The 18335-nt window shown below is 49.0% G+C and overlaps 1 long non-coding RNA gene across 1 annotated transcript; it reads right to left on the bottom strand.

Annotated features, from left to right (window-relative positions):
* Window positions 1-380: 380 nt before the first annotated feature.
* Window positions 381-16890, bottom strand: LOC116568041. The gene is made up of 4 exons (XR_004276483.1): window positions 16699-16890; window positions 14923-15227; window positions 780-914; window positions 381-670 (listed from the first exon to the last, which is right to left on the bottom strand). It is a non-coding gene; the product is annotated as an uncharacterized LOC116568041 (long non-coding RNA).
* Between the last annotated feature and the right edge of the window lie 1445 nt (window positions 16891-18335).

Raw genomic sequence — 18335 nt, 5'->3', positions numbered from 1 at the left:
CAAGACCCACCCCCACCTCAGACAGAGCAGATCTAAATACTGGTGTGGCCACCTCCCAGCCTCTGGTGGGGACATGCTCCCTGGCCTCTCTGGGACTCAGTTTCTGCCTCTGTAAAATGGAGCTACTCATCCGTTTCTACCTGGGACTGGTTGTTGGGAGCTTCACATGAAACTTGGTGAAACATCCCACACATACCTGGGAACAGCTGGCCTTTGAGAGATGTTTCCGTCTCCGTCATCCTCCCTGGGGTAGAAGAGCCAGCTTCCTCTGTGGCATCCCAGAACCCCTGTCCTGACCTTCTAACCCCCAGAGGGAGGCCCCCAGCCCCCCCCCGCCCTCCCCCCCCCCTCTTCAAACCGATGGAAAGTGACCAATGGAAAGTGACCGGCCGGAGAGACACCAGCTCCTGCTTCAGCTTCTCCTCCCCGACGTTCTGTTCCGGGGCATGGAAAGTGCTGCCTCTGGGAAGGGGCAGGAGGGGAGCAGTAACGGCTGGAGCAAGTTGAGTTTCACAGTGGAATCCAAGGCAGCCGCTCACAGGTGGGGGGAGACTAATCTGACTGAATCAGATTGCTGGCAAGGAAAGGGCCTTGGTAAACTGTAGGATGCTGTACGAATGCAAGCGTTGTTCCGATCATCATGACATCTGCTTGTGCGATCCCCGGAATTCTGCAGTGAAATGAGAGAAACCATTGCACTTGTTTGCGAGAGAGGGAAGCTAAAGCTCGGAGCTAGCAGCGGGCAGCCAGCACTGGTTCCTGCAGGGCACCTCACCTACCTCCACCTGCGTCTTTGTTCACGTCTCCCTCGTGGAGCCCCCCGGGCTGATGGCCTCGGCCCTGGGCCAGTGCTGGGAATAGCAGCCAGCTGCCGCTGCGGGCTCTCCGTGCCAGTCAGCCCCAGCCCTGCCTGCCTGGAATAAAGATTGCACCTTCCGAATGTCACTCGTCACAAGACAGTGGCTCCCCCTGGACTGCCTCCTGCCTGAGTTCGTGAAAAGCAATTTACTGTGTGTCAAGTGACCGCAGGAGTTACACGGAAGGCCCCACCCTGCGCCGCCTTGGGCATCTTGCTGAGACGGTGGGCTGCCAAGCAGGGCGACTTGCAGCCTTTGATTAAATTTGGAAAGGAATGGTGCCCACGGGCCCAGCTGAGATGAGAACCAGAGACTCTGAACAGCTCTGCAGATTCGAAGGGGCCCAGAACCTCACCCCACTCACACTTGCTAGCAGAACCTCCCCCCTCTCCCAAATCTGCCTCAGTTGAACTGCAAAGCAGGACTCCTGGCACCTCCCAGAGCCATCCCCACCCTCCATGGAGGCCGCTGCTGTGCCCAACTCAGGGGGTGGGTGACAGGCCTGAATGGGCCTGAGTGCTAGGGTAAGGATTTGGGACTGGATGAGGCAGAACAAAGTGAGAGATGTACCTGAATCCGTGTAGTGCTGCTGACGAGTTTGGGAAGAGTTTGGGGAAATTCTCTAATGGTGGGTCAATGATGGGTTACTGAGGGAAGCAGGAAATGTCCCTTTTGAGATTGATGTCAGTAAGAACACACTTGAGCCTTCTCAAACCCCTGCTTTGATGCTTTCCCAAAATAGAACCTAGTCAGACATCCTTCCATCTAGCCCTTCACCTGTCCACTCATCTACCTACCTATCCATCCATCCATCCATCCATCCATCCATTCATCCATCCATTCATCCATCTATCCAACCATCCAACCATCCACCAATCCATCTCCATCCATCCAACCATTCATCTACCCAACTGTCCTTTCATCCATATCCATCCACCTATCCAATATATTCAGAGTCTATCCTGTGTCCAGTCATGGGCTCTGTGAACCTCAGCCTGGAGGCATCTCTGCAGGCCCCAGTGGACTGGTCCATCACCCTGTGTCTGGACAAAGCCATGATCATAACTGTCATGCTTAAAGTCTTAACTGGATACCATGAACTTTGCTAAGTGTCAGACACATGTTCTCAGCATGGACACAACAACCCCACGAGGTACATGTCTTTAGTCCATTTACAAATAAATGGACTCTCTGAGAGAGATGAAGTGCCTCCTCCGAACTCCCACCATTTGTAGGTGTTGGGGTTAGTATTCCAGTTCAAGTCCGCATGACCCCAAAGCCTATGCTCCCAACACATTCTTATGCCTAAAATGTGATGGGGCTTTGGAGAAAGGAGTGTGGATATGGGCATGTGTGTGTGCTTGATATTAACTTACAGACCATATGTCAAGTGCTCCACCTTCCCTTGCCAGACTTGTCCTCGTGTTTAGTCCCCACAGTAGGGTCACAGGTTAGGGAAGCAGCCATGGGAACCATGCCAAATCTTGAGAAAGACTCTTGGCATACCAAGGTTCTTTAAGAGCCTGGGTTTAGTGTTTTCCGGGTTGGAGAGAGCAGACAGGGCACATTAAAAATGACAGTGAGAAGAGTAAATTATCAAGCATGACTGCTTGGGTTTGTGCAATTTGTCTGTAATTCTTGTTCTGTTCCAGGGTGATCAGAAAAGAAATACGTCCAAGCTGGGCTGGTTACCGTCTGTGGGACTGGCATCTTCCGGCTTATGTATCCTTCCTAATCCATTTGGCAATCTACAGGTCCGCCAAAAAGCCATCCTGTCACGCCTCCTGGATTTCCACAGTTGGGGATTGTCTCTCCTCCCTGCCTGCCCTGGGGCGGGGAATGGACAAAGCTGAGTGTTCACCTGTCCATGCAGGGAGGCGGGTTGGAACGGCACACAGTACACCCGGGCTCAACCCCTCTGAGGTCTGTGCTCTCTGTGCCTTAAGGAAGGAGTCAGGAGATTACCTTGTCAAATGACCTTCAGTGTCCCTGAGCCCGAGTCTCTATTCCCCAACCCAGGATTGAACTTGATAAAGAACAGACTAACTCCAGATGTATGGTATGGCTGCTTGGAACAGTGCGGACATTGACTCAAAGGTGCCCCAGGTTGATGGGGAAAGCCTGTTTGATCAGGAATGTCTGCCACGGTCATGGACTGGGAGAGGACATGCTACATCGGCCACATATTTATCATCCTTTGTTGATGCCACAGAATGAATGAATTCCCACCTCGCAGAGTATTGGTGGAGATTAACTCCATGTTGCTAAAGATCGTGGGAACAGGGAAGGGAAATGAAGTATGCCAGATAAGATGTCCAGAGTGTTCAGGGCAGTGAGCAGGAAGAGCAAGGACACAAGGCCAGAATAGGGAGGGAGTGTGTATGGGTCTGCACCCTCTCTGAGAGATAAGCAGCCCTGGGCTCCAAAAGAGGGACATCGAGCAGGTCCTGGGCTGCCTCCATCAGAGGTCACTGGGACAGGTCAGAAGCACTGGGGACCTGGGTTTTGGTTAGCAAAATATAATTGCTCTCATTGCTTTCTCTGATGACATATGTAATACATTCTCCCGGTAAAAATATCTATGTAGATAAAGTGACCAGGAAAAATAAAAAATCCCCGCAGATCACCCCACTTCCTAGCAAACCGCTGGTAAGATTTAGGTGAACCTTTCTCAGACATAGATGCGCCCAAATACATATGCACATGCATATATTAATTAAATATGAATACAAAGCTGTGAAAATGAGATTCCACTCTCCATGCTGTGCCATAACCTAATTTTGTCACTCAACAGCATGTTAAAACATATTCATCTGTGTCATCATTTTAAAGGTGAAGAAATTTCAGCTCAGAGATGTGAGGCCATTTGCTCACATGTCCACCCTCTGGATCCTCCCCTCCTCCCTACCTTCATCCCTCCCTTCTTTCCTCTTTATTCGCCTTTGTACCCCAAAAGCAGTCTGAGTGGAACATGTGTTACTGCCGTGCTGATATGCATGGGTCTGGCTGTTTTCTTCCGAAGAGCCCAAAGCCTTAATTCACAACGCAGAGTACTAACCACTATACGATCACGGCCCAAAGCCTTAATTCAAAGTGTACTGGTGCCTCCCCGTGACTCGGAGGTCGGCAGACGTGAAGAAAGCAGGAGCTCGAAGTGTGCTTTGCCATGGGGCTTGCGTGTCTCCACCACGGCTGGGAAGAGGACATGTCCTGGCGGGCCTGACGTCGCAGGCCAAGGATGAGACCGTGGGGTGGGGCCGCTGCAGCCAACCCCCATGGACTGGGGAGGGCAAAGTAAATGCTTATTATTCCGCAGCACTGAGATGGAGAGGTGGCGAGTTCTATGGCCATCATTGACGGGTACATTGGGGATGCCCTGCTAAGTCACGGGAGCTCTCCGGGGCTCCGTTCCCTCCTCTGAAAAACAGAGATAGTAAGGACCTAGCAATAGGGCTGTTGTAGGAATCATATGAGTTCCTAGCTGTACAGTGGTTGACTGCTCAATTAATATTAGCTGTTAATTATAGTATGACCTTACAGTGACGTTTCTCAAATCACACAACCCACTTATGGGCCAGGAAATCAACTTCGTGCATCACTACTAGCAATGTCTTTGGATAGAACAGACTAGAAAATCATCACAATACTTGGCAATGAGAAAGGGTAAATATTGTTTTGCAGGACTGTTGTTTCAGCGTGTTTATGTAAAACAAATTTCTTTCTGTGGTCGCAGTCAAAAGGACTGAAAAGCCGCTGCCTGAGCGTGGTCAGGCTGTTCCCTTCCCCTGGCGGCTGGCTCTTGCTGGTGAGGTGGGAGGGGAGGTGTGGGGGCACCGAGGGCATGGCTACACTCTGTGCCCCCCATCAGCACCCCAGCCAGGCCAGGCAGAGCCAGAACCAGATGCAGATGACAGAAACCAGGAGGAGGCCCCAGGCTACTAACTGGCTTTTCTCTCAGCTACTGGGGGGGGGGGGGGGGCTGTTCCCCAAACAGGTTAACAAGGACACACCCGGCTCCAAGTTCTCCAACTACCCTCTTCCTGGGTCCTCCCCTACCACTTAGGTTGAGTCCAGAGCAGGCAGGACCCAGCTCTGCTCTTTGCTAACACAGGAAACTAACTGGGGGCACATTCTCCCTTAGATAAACTGAGGCCATGTGGTTCTTACCTCAGAAAGGTGTGGGGTTATTGGATGAGACAAGTATTACTATCACTTTTGAACAAATATTTAGTGAGCTCCTCTGAGTTGGGGGGCTTGGGTCCATTTGGCAAACAGTAAGCACTTAATAAATGGAAGCCACTTATTGTCCTTATTATTGTCTTGTTCCTCACAGTCTGGTTTTCACTTCATTCATTCATTCATTCATTCATTCATTCATCTGCTGATTCGACGAACATTTATTGAGTACAGAATGCTGGGACCTTCAAGGTGATCTGGTGTGCACATCCGCCCCCCCCCCCCCCATCCCATTCAGAGGTTGGCTCTTTGTTGCCTGACCTAACTCGTCGAAAAGGGTTAGAGCTCAGAGTCTTAACCCGATGACATGAGTCTGAATCCCGACTCCTCTGCTTACCAGCTGAGTAACCTTGGGCAAGTTCCTACCCCAATCTGGACCTCCTCCATAAAGTGAGGCAGCGGTAATAGTCATGACGTAGTCCTATGGGTTAAGTCAGTATTCACGTAGACCTGCCCCCAGGAAGCACATAGCGAGGGTCTGGTGCCTGTTGCTACTACTCTCAAAGTTCAAGTGCATGACCAGGAAGACACCCAGGAGCCTCTCCTAGCCCAGCGGTAGCAATGCCCTTCATCTCAAGTGCCAGTTTCCTGAAGTGCTATGTTGAGGAGGATTCGGAGACCAAATCTGGGCTCAGTATAGAAATCTTTGAGCACTTAGAGACGTGGACATAGGCAGGAGAGGGCGATATGGGGGTATAAGCTTCCCAAACTCACTCCTCCTGATCCAGCCTGACTTCTGATCTTCCAGATAAAGAACCAAACCTTGGAGAGGGCAAGGGATGTGTCCTGGGTCCGAGCTGGCATTTGGGCTAAGACCTCTGACTCAGTCCAGGGCTCCTGCTAACTTTCCTTCTGCCCATGAGAGGGCGGGGTTACCCAGAGCAGCCAGCCAGCCTTTCCCAGGGAGCTGCCATAGCGTCTCCCTCCACGCCGCTCTGCCGGGGTCCAGGAGCTTGCAGTAGGCCTAATTGGGCTTGGGAACATTTGAGGCGAAACACAGGCCTGTGGAGAGCGTTCGCTTGAATGGCACTTTTTACGATGATGAATGTGCTTGTTTGGATTTGAATGAGGCCGAATCAGCAGATACGGTACTGCGCTGGAAACTGAAGGGGTGGGGACTCTCCTTTTTTCCCTTGAAAAAGCATGATTTTTTATATTGCAATTAAACAGCCCTTTGGGCTGATTTTGCTTCTCTACTGCTGACATTGAAAAATGCCAAACAAAGATAGCAGCTCTGCTGTCCTTGAGATGTGACTCCAGGGATGGGGAGGCAGCCGCCGCCGCTTCTCAGGAAAACAGGGTAAAGGATGCAGACACCATCCTGAGAACCATGGCTCCCAGCTTCTATGGAAATAGCTCCAGGAAATGGCTCCTAGACATCGAGGGGACCCAGTTCTACTGTCACCACCAAGGACCACCAGCCCAAGCTCCAAGTTACCCACTCTACCCCAAAACCCAAAAACGACCCTATTTGCTAAGGAGCCTAGAGTCTGTGTGCCTAGCTCCCCACCTGGGGGCCTAAGGTTTTGAGGGCCGTACATGGCAGACAGTCTTCATTAGGACTGTAGGGGCCATTGATCCTTGAGGATTAGCCAGTATCTGAAGCACCTTCCACATGTGGGGGCCTATCAAGACAGTCCCAGGGCCATGCCTCCCACTGTGGAAATCCGGGCAGAACAGATGATCCCTTCTCCTCTCCTTGCCGTGAAAGGCGGGACACGGACTTAGCTCCAAACTCTGCTGGGACCTTGGCTCCTGAAGGAGGGACCCAAAGCAGGAAGACCATCAGAGATAATAGCCAGAAAGCCAACTGTGGTTATGAAGAGTGTGGGCTCCAGAACAAGCCTGCCAGATGGAATCCTGGCTCTTCCGTGTACGAGCTGTTAATCGTGGGCAACTTGCTTCGCCTCACCATGTTTTGGTTTCCTGATCTATGAAATGAATTACTCGGGTCAAGCATTTGGTATGTGCCTGGAGCCCCCGGTGAGGGCTCAGTGAGGTCAGCTATTACTATAGAATATCCTTCTAACAAACCCCTTTCCTGCTCCAGCAGCTCAAGTCTATTTTTGTTGTCCTGACCGAAGACCCTGAAGGGTACATGTCATAATTAATCCACAGAGTGGTTTAGAAGAAGCCTCAGAATCAATTTGTGTGGTCAGGGCAGCCTTGGATTAAGAGTATAATATCCGTTATCTGTCTGATCCTCCATATCCCCTCTCCCCCCAGGAGGGACAGAGCGCCTTCTGTTTTCCACTCGGTAAGTATGTGTAGAGTCACACAGGAGACGATAAATACAAAGTCTGGCCACCGGTGGGTCGTCTCTTGGCCTTGTATGAGGGGGTCCTCAGCAGGCCTCCGTTTAACCCGTTTCCTTTTACTTTCTTTGGACAAATTATCCCTCACCCCTGGGCTTGGTTTCCTCATCAGTAAAGTTGGAAGAATGATACCCAGAGGATTCTAAGAGAGCCTACACCACACTGGGAGTGTCGGTTAGCAGGACAATTGACAGACTTCACTAAAAAATTTTCTGGTTCTTTTAGAGCTCAGGGCAGTTGAAGGGCTCTGGGACCTGGGGGCAGGTTGTGGGTACGGGGACGGGAGAGATCTGCGCTGGGCAGAGGACCTACTCAGGCCACTCACAGTCAGGATTTCTTAGGGCTCGGTACTTCTCAGACTACCCCAGCCACCTAAGCTCCCCTGGAATTCTTGTGGGGGAGAAGGGCGGGTGGGAATTGGGAGTGTGTGTGGGGAGACTTCTATTAGCTAAACAAATCACAGTGCTTCAGAGAAATGTTTGTGGAGTTAGGCCATCCGGGAATTCCACCAATTTGCTGTGTGACCTTGAGCAAGTTACTTCACTTCCCTGAGCTGTAATTTCCCGATCTAACCCTCACATCGTTTTTGTAAGGATTACACACTGAGCACTGAGTCAATAAATGATCGTAATTAAGTATTGCCTGCCTGCTGAGTTTATCTTATCAACCCCCTCATAACGTGCTCCTTTTATCTTCTCCCCCAGGCCTCCACCAGCGCCACAGGAAACAAAAGTGGTGTTGGCGTTGGGCTAACAACAGGCCTTGGCCTGCTCCAGGCTCCCAGAGAGGCGTTCTTGGGGTTCACCAGCCTCTGGAGCAAACCCCTGCCCAGCTCTGGTGCCCAAGAAGTTGCCTGGTGGGAGCTCCAGTTATTATTATTTTGGGCACAGGGCCTCATTCAGAAAGTGGATGAGTTTAATTACAGGAAAACTGTGAATAATGTGATCCTTTCATTCCTGTAACTGTGACTCCCAGACACCTGCTCCATTCAGGAAAAAAATAGGTTTAAATTGAAAAACGCTTCTTCTGCAGTCTTTAATCACCACCTCATTGAAGTTCGTGGCACAGAATGTGTTCTGTTAGGAAGTGCGTCAGAATGGTGGGCAAAGTCTGAGGAGGGAAGGCAGAGTCCCTGCTGTGGGAAGGGTCACGCCTTTTCTACTTGGCGGGGGCTGGGGATTATCCAGACTCAGGGACAAGATCGATGAAACTTGGCCATGCCCTTGACAGGAGATTTTTGTCTCCCTCACAGTGACATCTGTGGACAGTTTATGGTCCCATGAAAATGCTTATGTTAAAATGCTGAGTAAGAAAAACAGAGAATCCGGACTACCCAAAACCAGTTCTCCATGAAAAGAGGAACTTTGTGTCCAATTGAGACAGAAGAGCGAGAACCTGATTTACCCTTCCACCTGACCGGTGCTGGTAGAATATATGAAACAATGGATTTCTGAGAGAAGAACTGCCCTGAAGAGTGAGCCTTTCTTACCTCAGCATTCCTGTCTGGAAAGTGTGCTCAGGCCGCAGTACAGTTAGAGGAATCCAGGCAGAGCCTGGGCCCCCCTGAGCTGAGGAGACAAAGTCTAGAGAGCCGTGACACTAATGTCCACTGGCGCCAGAGGAGAGATGTCCAGAGAGAAAGTTCTGGAAATCTGTTTCACTCATGCTTTCAGCTGAGAACTGACCAGGGCTTGTGGCATAGGAACAACCCAAGTCTAGGGAAAGAGCCACCCACAAGGAGCAGGGGACTTGATGTTCCTCATGTACAATAGGGAACCATTCGTGTTCCCCACCAGCCGTGGTTGCAAAATTCTTAACAATCCAGCAATATATAAAAAAAGGTTAACGTCATGACTAAGTGGAGTCGATCCTAGGAATATAAGGAGAGTTTAACAGAGTAACAGACTAAAAAAGAAAAATATATGATCATCTTAATACAAGAAAAATGTTTTGACAAAATCTAGTCTCTGCTCGTGCTCTCATGCAAGCTAAGGACAGACAGCAATTTTCTCAACCTGATATGAAAGGCATCCACAAAATACCTTCAGCTGATATCATATGTAATGGCAAAAGTCTGAGTGATTTCTAAGAAAGCAGAATCCTTCTAAGATCAGGAACAAGGCAAGGATGACCTCTCTATCACTTTTGTTAAGTATTATCCTGGAGGTGTTAGCCAGTATGATAAGGAAAGAAAAAGAAATAAAATGCTGACAGACTAGAAAGGAAGAAGTTAAACTTCTTTATTCACAGATGACATGATCGTTTATGTAGAAAATCTTACACCGCCTAAAAAAGCTACTAGAAATAATAAGGGAGTTAAATAAGTTTGCAGGATACAAGTCCAATGGAATCAACTGTATTTCTTTTTTTCTTTTTTTAAAAGATTTTATTTTTTATTTGCTAGAGATAGAGCGAGAGAGAGGGAGAGAGAGAGCGAGTGCAAAAGCAGGAGGAGCAGCAACCAGAGGAAGAAGCAGGCTCCCTGCTGAGCAAGAAACCCGATCAAGGACTCAATCCCAGGACCTTGGGATCATGACCTGAGCCGAAGACAGACTCTTAACCAACTGAGCCACCCAGGCGTCCCCAGCTGTATTTCTACATACTAGAAATAAACACTTGGAAATTGATATTTGGAAAGTAATATGATTATAATTTCAAAAATGGGAAACACTTAAGAACGAATTTGTCAAAAGATATTCAAAATCCAAATATTGAAACAATATGGAGAGAAATTAAGACCTAAATAAATGGAGAAATAGACTGTCTATGGGTCAGAAGACTGTATTGCTAAGAAGTCGGTTCTCCCCTGGGCACGTGGGTGGTACAGTCGGATAAGCATCAGAATTTTGGTTTCGGCTTGGGTCCTGATCTCCGGGTCATGGGATCGAGCTACTCATTGGGCTCCGCGCTCAGTGGAGAGTCTGCTTAGGACTCTCTCTGCTCCTCCCTCAATCACTCCCTCTTTCTTTCTTTTCATAAATAAATAAATAAATAAATAAATAAATCTTTAAAGAGAGAGAGGGAGAGAGAGGAATCAGTTCTCCCCAAAATGATGTACAGATTTGATGCAATTCCAATAAAAACCATTAGGATTTTTTGCAAGTGTGTGGAAATTGACAAGCTGATTCCAAAATGTACATATAAATGCAAAAGATCTGTAATAGACAAAACACCTTTGAAAGGCAAGAACACACCTAAAGTATATATACTACCTGATTTCAAGACTTACTATAAAGCTGCTGTAATTAAGACAGTGTGGTATTGGCATTAAAATAGACAAATCAATGAAACAAAATAGAGATTCCAGAAAAGGGCCCATGCATAGGTGGTCAACTGATTTTCAGTAAAATGAAAAAGGTGAATGGATGTTTTTTTCCACAAATGGCGGCATATGACCAAAGTGACAACAACAACAACAAAACCTGGGCTCTTATCTCACACCACATACAAAAATCAACCTGAAGAGACAATAGACCTAAATATAAGAGCTAAAAACAGTAAAACTTTTAAGAGAAAACATAGAGGAGAAAATCTTCATGACTGATTTTTGCCAGGATTTCTTAAACTAAAAATTACAAAAGAAAAAAAATGAATAAATTGGACTTCATCAAAATCATAAAGGTTTGTTCTTCCCAAAGACTCTGTTAAAAAAATGGAAAAGCTGGGACACCTGGGTGGCTCAGGGGGTTAAGCCTCTGCCCTCGGCTCAGGTCATGGTCTCAGGGTCCTGGGATTGAGCCCTGCATCGGGCTCTCTGCTCAGCAGGGAGCCTGCTTTCCCCTCTCTCTCTCTGCCTACTTGTGATCTCTTTCTCTGTGTCAAATAAATAAATAAAATCTTAAAAAAAAGAAGAGAGGAAGAAAAAGAAAATGGAAAAGCAAGCCACAGAGGGAGAGGAAATATCTGTAAGCATATATAACCAACATAACGATGCATAACTTTGTGAATATGCTGAAAGCCACTGAGTTATAACATTTTAAAAGGATGAACTTTATGGTATGTGAATTATATCTCAATAAAGTTATGAATGAAAACAAAAAATATCCCACGAAGGGCTTGTAGCTAGAATATATAAAGAGTTCTTGCCACTCAATTACATTTTAAAAACTCAATTTTAAAACTTGAGCAGAAGATTTGAAGAGACACAGCCGCAAAGAATATACAGGAAAGGCAGGAAATCACACGCCAACATGCTCCAGATTCCCTGTCAACAGACACAGGCAAGTTAAAACCACAAGGGGACGCCACCACCACCGCAATGGCTCCAACTTCAGTTGTCATGTTGGCTCCCAGGCAGTGCCATCAGTTTGGCTCACCAGCTCCTAGCGGTCTGAAGGAGACTGTTTGCCCCACCGTCTGTCCTCCACCTACAGCTTTCAACCCAGCACCCCCAAATACCCACCGTGTTTGGGAGCTCACTTAACTGCATTTGGGCTGGCCAGCACCCGGGGCAACTCTGGTGGTTGACAGCTACAGCCCCTGCCGTCCAGGGACGGGTGTGGGCGAGGCTGCCCCCTGGCTGCCACCTGTTGTATCATGGGGGAAGCTTGGGGATAGAGGAAGAAGGGTAAAGAATGAAGGCGAACCAGGCAGTTTCAAGGGTGTGAAGTCAGAGAGGGATCCAGGAAGAGCAAAGCGGGCAGAAGAATTTAGCAGTAGCCTGAATGGTGGTGGTGGGGTTGGACGACAAAGTCAGGAGTGAAGATGAACCAGGGGCTGGGGTCATGCTATTCACCAAGGCAGAGAGTATGAGGAGAAGGAAGTGGCACACGGAAAGACACCAGCTACCACCTTGCAAATGTGTGGTTTGGGTGCCTGTGGGCAGGCAGGCACCCGTCCTGCAGGCTGCTGGCCGTCTGGGTCCAAGCAGGCACTGTGGTGGTCCACAGAGGGAAGTGTCTGGAGAGGGCAAAGTTGCTGGGGGGTGGGGTGAGGAGGACAGAGGAGCCAGGGCCAGGTGACGAGATGCACCTACGTTAAGGGAAGACCAAGCGCTTGCAAAGGAAAATAAAAACAAGTGGCCTGTTCGCCTGCCAGCTCCCTCCTGGCTGTGACTTGAGATGGCATAAGGGAGAGAGGGGAGTGGGGGAAGACTCTGGCCTTGAAATTGGAGGACACAGGCCCTCTAGGAGGTGCCAGACAAAGCGCTCATCCCAAGGAACAAGCCAACCTGGTGTTCTAACGTCCCAATCTGATTTATTTATTTATTTAGTAAGAAGTTGGACCAAATCCCTATCTGCAGTCCACCAGCCCCGCTTTTTCCTTTGTCATTCCCTCCTTCATCGAGCAAGTAGTCACTGAGCTCCCATCACCACACCAGGCATAGCTTAGTGCTGAGGATACTCGGTCCTCCTATCCTCATTCCTTGGCAACATCTCCACTCTTAAGGCTTCCAGAAGCTCCCCTCTGCTGACCTAACACGGTGCCTACTCACCCCCACGACCCCCAGCCCATCTGGCTGCCCACAGGCACGTGAGCCATGCATTTGCAAAGTGGAAGCTGGTGGCTTTCCATGGATCTCCTCCTCCTTATACTCTCTGCCTTGTGAATGATGTCAAAGCTTCAGAAACAGCCAACATAAAACCAAAGAATCACTGAAATAGTAATTAGTAACGAATTATTGTGCATACATCGAAAAAGACAATTTGCAAACTGGGAGCATTCAAACCAAAACATGGAATGAGGCTCAGGGGTATGTCGTTATAAAACAGCTTATCTTAGCGAGAAGCCATGACTGTTTATTATTCTTCACAGCAACTGGTTATAATATTAGAATGTTCTTAAATGATAGGAAACTGGTGAGTGGTTACTTCATATCATCCTTGGAAAACAAGTTTTGTTTATGATTTTCAGAGGCATAAGCAAGAAATGACCCAGGTCATGTTAGTCTTGCAAAATAAACTAAATGAAGCTTTGTTTGTGTGACTAAACTGGTTTTGTCCCCTCAGGAAATTTTCAAGGCTGGACTCCTTTTGGTTTTGATTGTAACAATAGCAGGATGTTGGCCCCCGGCTCATCCTCACTCCTCTCTCTCTCTCAACAAATCTATTCATTTAGGGAGTCCCATTGGTGATGTCTGTCAAGTTCTTCTTGAACCTGTCCACTTCTCTCTCTCCCTAATATCTTCCCAAATTCAGGCCCTCTTATCTGATTGGTTCCCTCTCATTCCCCACCTATCTTCCTTCGGCCTTAAATTTCTCTACTGTGAGATATTTTTACTTGTAAGTGGCATAAACCTAAGTCAAATTGACTTAAACAAAAAATTGAGGGGCGCCTGGGTAGCTGAGTGGGTTAAAGCCTCTGCTTTCGGCTCAGGTCATGATCCTAGGGTCCTGGGATCGAGCCACGCATCAGGCTATCTGCTTAGCGGGAAGCCTGCTTCCCTCTCTTTCTGCCTGCCTCTCTGGCTACTTGTGATCTCTCTCTCTGTCAAATAAATAAATTTTTAAAAATTGAATTTATTGGCTTTCATAACATAAAAGTTCATGGTGGCTTCAGGCATGGCTGGATCCAGGAGATCAACGATATCCATAGGACCTGGTCTCTCTGCTTTTTTCCCCCTCTCCTCAACTAGCATAATGGGTTGATGTCACTTTCTCCACATTGAGGCCCCCAGAAAGAGAGATTTCTTTCTTCTCTAAAGATCTAACCAAAGTCTAATGGTTAAGTGTCACTGACAATGACTGGGTTGCATGCCCATTTCTAAGCTAGTCACTGGGGCATAGGTGTGTGTGGTGTTCTGACTGGGTATATCTGGGTCACATGTTCACTCTTGAAGTTGGGCATGGGGATGGCACCATCTAAACCACGAGGACTGCAAGTAAGAGAAGGAAGATTCCGACAATCAATGTCTCTGTCCAGGTGGGTAGGCTGGACATGAAACTAGGGTCAAGAGAAACCATCACCTCTACTTTAGCAAGGAAAGCACTAGCAGCGGACGGGAAGCTGGGAAAAGGTTTGCTGAGCAAATGCAGGATTCATTATAGTCCTTTACACAGCACATTTTCTATTTCTGTCCAATTATCATGCCGCACACGTGCCATCACATGTGTCTTCATGTAGGTGTGGGATTAACTTTGTTGTGCGTAGTACTTAATTACAGCATTGAACTCTGCTTGCTTGAGGCTTATCTGCTCAGCACACGGCACGCTCCTGAGCAAGGCTGTCCGCCCTCAGCCTGCAGTAACTAAAGAAGACCTCCTCCAGCCCCATAGTACCCTCTGCCATCCAGGGCAGTTTTGGGCTGCCCTTAGAACTAACTTCAGGATGAACCTGACTCAAACCCTCAGCCTTGGGTCAGAACTAAACCTGCCCAGTGTGGGTATTGTGGGAGTAGGGTCCCAAGATTGTGACCCCCCCGCAGATCCCTGGGGGTGGGGGCCTAATGAGAGAACAAGTTGAATGGGCTTTGAGAAATGGCTCTGGTGAATGTTAGTAGGGGCCCCTGGGAACCTTGTCCAATCAGCAGCTCCCCACCGCCCAGCCTTCACCCTACAATTATCCGTCTGCCTTACTTGGTTAATGAGACTGTCCAGTCGTCTTGGAAAAGCTTCTCCTGGTGAGCAGGACTTGTTCCAGAGGGCTGGTGGGCCTGGAGAAGAGTGTCACGTGCATAAGGGCTCGTCTGAACATGATTTACAGAAGACATCTGACCATCTGGGCTTTGGGAAAAGAGGAAGAGCAGGGACACTCCTCTTGAGTGTGTGAAGGACAGGATTTCTGGGTGATCCTTGTGGACCCGTCCAAAGAAGTCGGCTGTCCTGGGGCGCCCCCTGCTGGTCATATCCCCAAATGGCATCCAGGCGAGCTCAGGCCTCTGCTGTGTGGACAAAGGTTCAGAGGATGGGGGCAGACCTACTCAGTGGGTCAGGCCCAGAGCTTTCCAGGCTGGCCTGGCAGTCTTCCCGGGCACAGGCAGGTGGCACCCCATGGGAGACGGCTCAGGCTTCACAGCCTCTGACAACACCCAACCACTGAACATAGAAATGTGTGCATGATGTTTTCTCCTCTCCCTCTTTTGCAGACCCCGTGAGGAGGAATGGACCAGGCTCCAGTGTGGGCCGCCACACAATGGCTGGGAACCTGTGAATGACTCTTCATCATGCGCCCACCCGTAAGATGGGGTTCAAACACGTGCTGGCTTCCCAGGGCTGTCTGAGGCGGGTCATCATAGCTGTGCCTCTGTGTATGTTCCTTGAGACGGGGCACACATGAGTGCCCTGTGAGAGCTGTGCATGTCTTCAGTGTGTGGCTGTGGCTCACAGAAAGCCACCACGAGGGTTTTCCTCCAGTGCCAGTCTGATGACCTTGCTCTCCAGGGGCCTCACCACCACCCTAGGAAAGTTCAAAGTCCAGGGGTCTCAGAGCCTTCAGACCCAACAGGGCCCTTACCAGCTGCCTTTTTTGGGTCATTCTCCAGCAAGAACCAGTGGTGCTCCCTCCCCAGGCTCCCTCTCCAACCTCCAGCTACCTCGTGCTTGTCCTGGTTCACAATGTTCTCCTGGCCGCTTACCAGCTAAGTCCTCCCATCCCTGTCTCATTCTAGCCTGAATGTCACTTCTGCCAGGAAGCCTTCCTTTCTGATCTCCCATCAAGATAGGCTTCTCCTTGAGGAAGTCAAGGAATTCCCTCCGCCTTGCACTGCCTTAGGTGTCTGCACCTGGCTCTGTCACCCCCACTAGAGTGTGAGTGCCTTCAGGGAAGGTTCCTGTCCCCCAGCATCTGCATGGGGCTTGGCACCCAGGAGGGGCTCAGTGGGACCCGGGGGTGAAGCAAGCAGGCAGTCCTCTGGAGCCCAGCCATGATGGCATCTGCCAGGGAGCCTGCTGGGCAGAGGCCAGAGACCTGCCATTCCTCTCATCTGTGGGAGGTGCCCCTCCTGGTGGGGTTGTCTGTGGATTCATTCGTTCACACATTAGGGTGAGTGCTGGGTCCAGGGCCTGCTGTGAACTTCCCATGGGCGCTGCTCTTCCCCAGAAAGATACTGACGGAACCCCTCCCAGATGACTGTCAAGGCAGGGACAGACACCCAGCCACAGTCAGTGGCTGCCACCCTTCCCTCTTTCCCTTCCTTCCTTCCTTTTTCAGTGATCTTCAATCAGTTGTATTGAGGGATAATTCACATGTGATAAAATTTACCTTTTAGCACAGTTTGAGAAGTTTTGGAAAACAAACATAGAGCATTTCCATTGTCCCCAAAAGTTACCTGAGGACTCTATGCCATTGATGCCCGCCCCCCCCCCCACCCGCCAGCTCTGGTCCTTCTACACTTTCTATCACGGTAGCTTTACCTTTTCCAGAATATCACAGAAATGGACTCATGAAGTATGTGTCCTGAGATTGGCTTTCGTCATTTAGTATTTTCTTTCTGAGATTCAGCGGTGTTGCTGCGTGTGTGGCTAGTTCCCTCCTTTTTACTGCTGAGTAGTATTCCATGGGAAGGACAAACCGCAGTTCGCTTAGTCCCCAGCAGAGGGAGCACTCCCCGCCTTGAGAGAGAACAATGAAAGGTCTTAAAGAACTGTGTAGATGGTGTGGTTCCGGGACAAAAAGTGTGGTAAGGACCCCTTCCAGGGAGGACAGTCAGGGCAGGCCCCTCCCAAAGTCTTCTCGAATGGGGTCATTGTCTCTATTCCCAATGGCGCTGTGGAAATAATTCTTTCCTGGCTTGCATTCCCAAATTGGATCAAAAGCTTTCCTCAACCAGTCTTTTTTGATCAGTGCGTTCATTTAATTTTCTCTGTGTGGGTGTTCTTCTTTTTCCAATGGGCAGGTATTAAAGGTCTTTAAAAAAGCTGCATCCACTCTCCTGGATGATGCCTGTTTTTCCTGAGCCCAACAGAGAAATCGGGGCATCAGAAGCACCCCTGCTTGTCCAAATGGGTGGCAGCTACAAGGGTGTCTTTCTTTACCCTGAGTGTGCGGCCGTAGCAAGAAAGCCCCTTCACTAGCAGCCTGCAGTGTGGCCCTGCAGGAGTCAGGAGACAAAGGAACAGGACTGGAGAGACAGAGAGACCTGGATCCCTGGCTCCGGCCAGCAGTGCCCTCAGCAAGATCCTCTCGGATCTGAGTAAGTGGGGACTCATGGTTCTTAGAGAGTCGTGGGCAAGTCCCAGCTTGTACTCGCTAGTGTGTGTGGGGGGGTCCTAGCCAAGTTGTACCCCTTGTTCCAAATCTTGTACCCTTGACTGCATTAATACATTTCTTAAACGCGGAATCTTCTTTGGTTTTTTTTTTGGGGTGTACTCTTTGATGTTTTGACATATGTCTATCTTCTGGGAAACCATCTCCATCATCTAGAGAGAACGTACCTATTGCCCCCCAAAGTTTTCTCTTGCCCCTTAGAAGTCACTTTCTCCCAACTCCCACTTTCTCCAGGCAGCCACGGGTCTGCTTTCTGTCACTATAAATTAATCGGCGCTTTCTCGAGTTTTATGTGTACCCTTGTTTTGCCCGGCTTCTTTCACTCAGAATCACAATTTTGAGATTCGTCCCCGGTGTGGTGTGCTTCAGGGGTTGGGATCATCTTTGAGTTCCTGTGATAAGCCCTACTCAGTCATGGCCTATTTTTAATCTTCTGTTAGATTTGGTTTTCTAATAGTTCCCTGAGGACTTGAGCATCCGTATTCCTTGGTGAGGGCAATGAACCAAGACTTGGATCCAGAATAGACCAACCAGCTAGACAGGGGCAGTCTAGAAAAAAAAAATGTGGTTTAGAAGCTTTAGGGCACTAAGAAGGACAATTTAGAAAATGCTGGGATTGCAGGATCCTGTATCTGTGTGCAAACCCCACAGAAGAGGCCCACGGTGGGCTCCTGTTAACAAGGGACCAGCAATTGTCTCCTCCACTGGGCACAGAGCGGGCTCATGCTGAATTAACTGACCCATCTCCGTTTGGGGCTTCCTTAGAAGAAGGAAAAAAACAGTC

Source organism: Mustela erminea, chromosome 10 (genome assembly GCF_009829155.1).
Source record: "Mustela erminea isolate mMusErm1 chromosome 10, mMusErm1.Pri, whole genome shotgun sequence".
Classification (NCBI taxonomy): Eukaryota; Metazoa; Chordata; class Mammalia; order Carnivora; family Mustelidae; genus Mustela; species Mustela erminea.
Note: the sequence above shows the minus strand (reverse complement) of the source record. Positions and strands in the feature narration are given on the sequence as shown.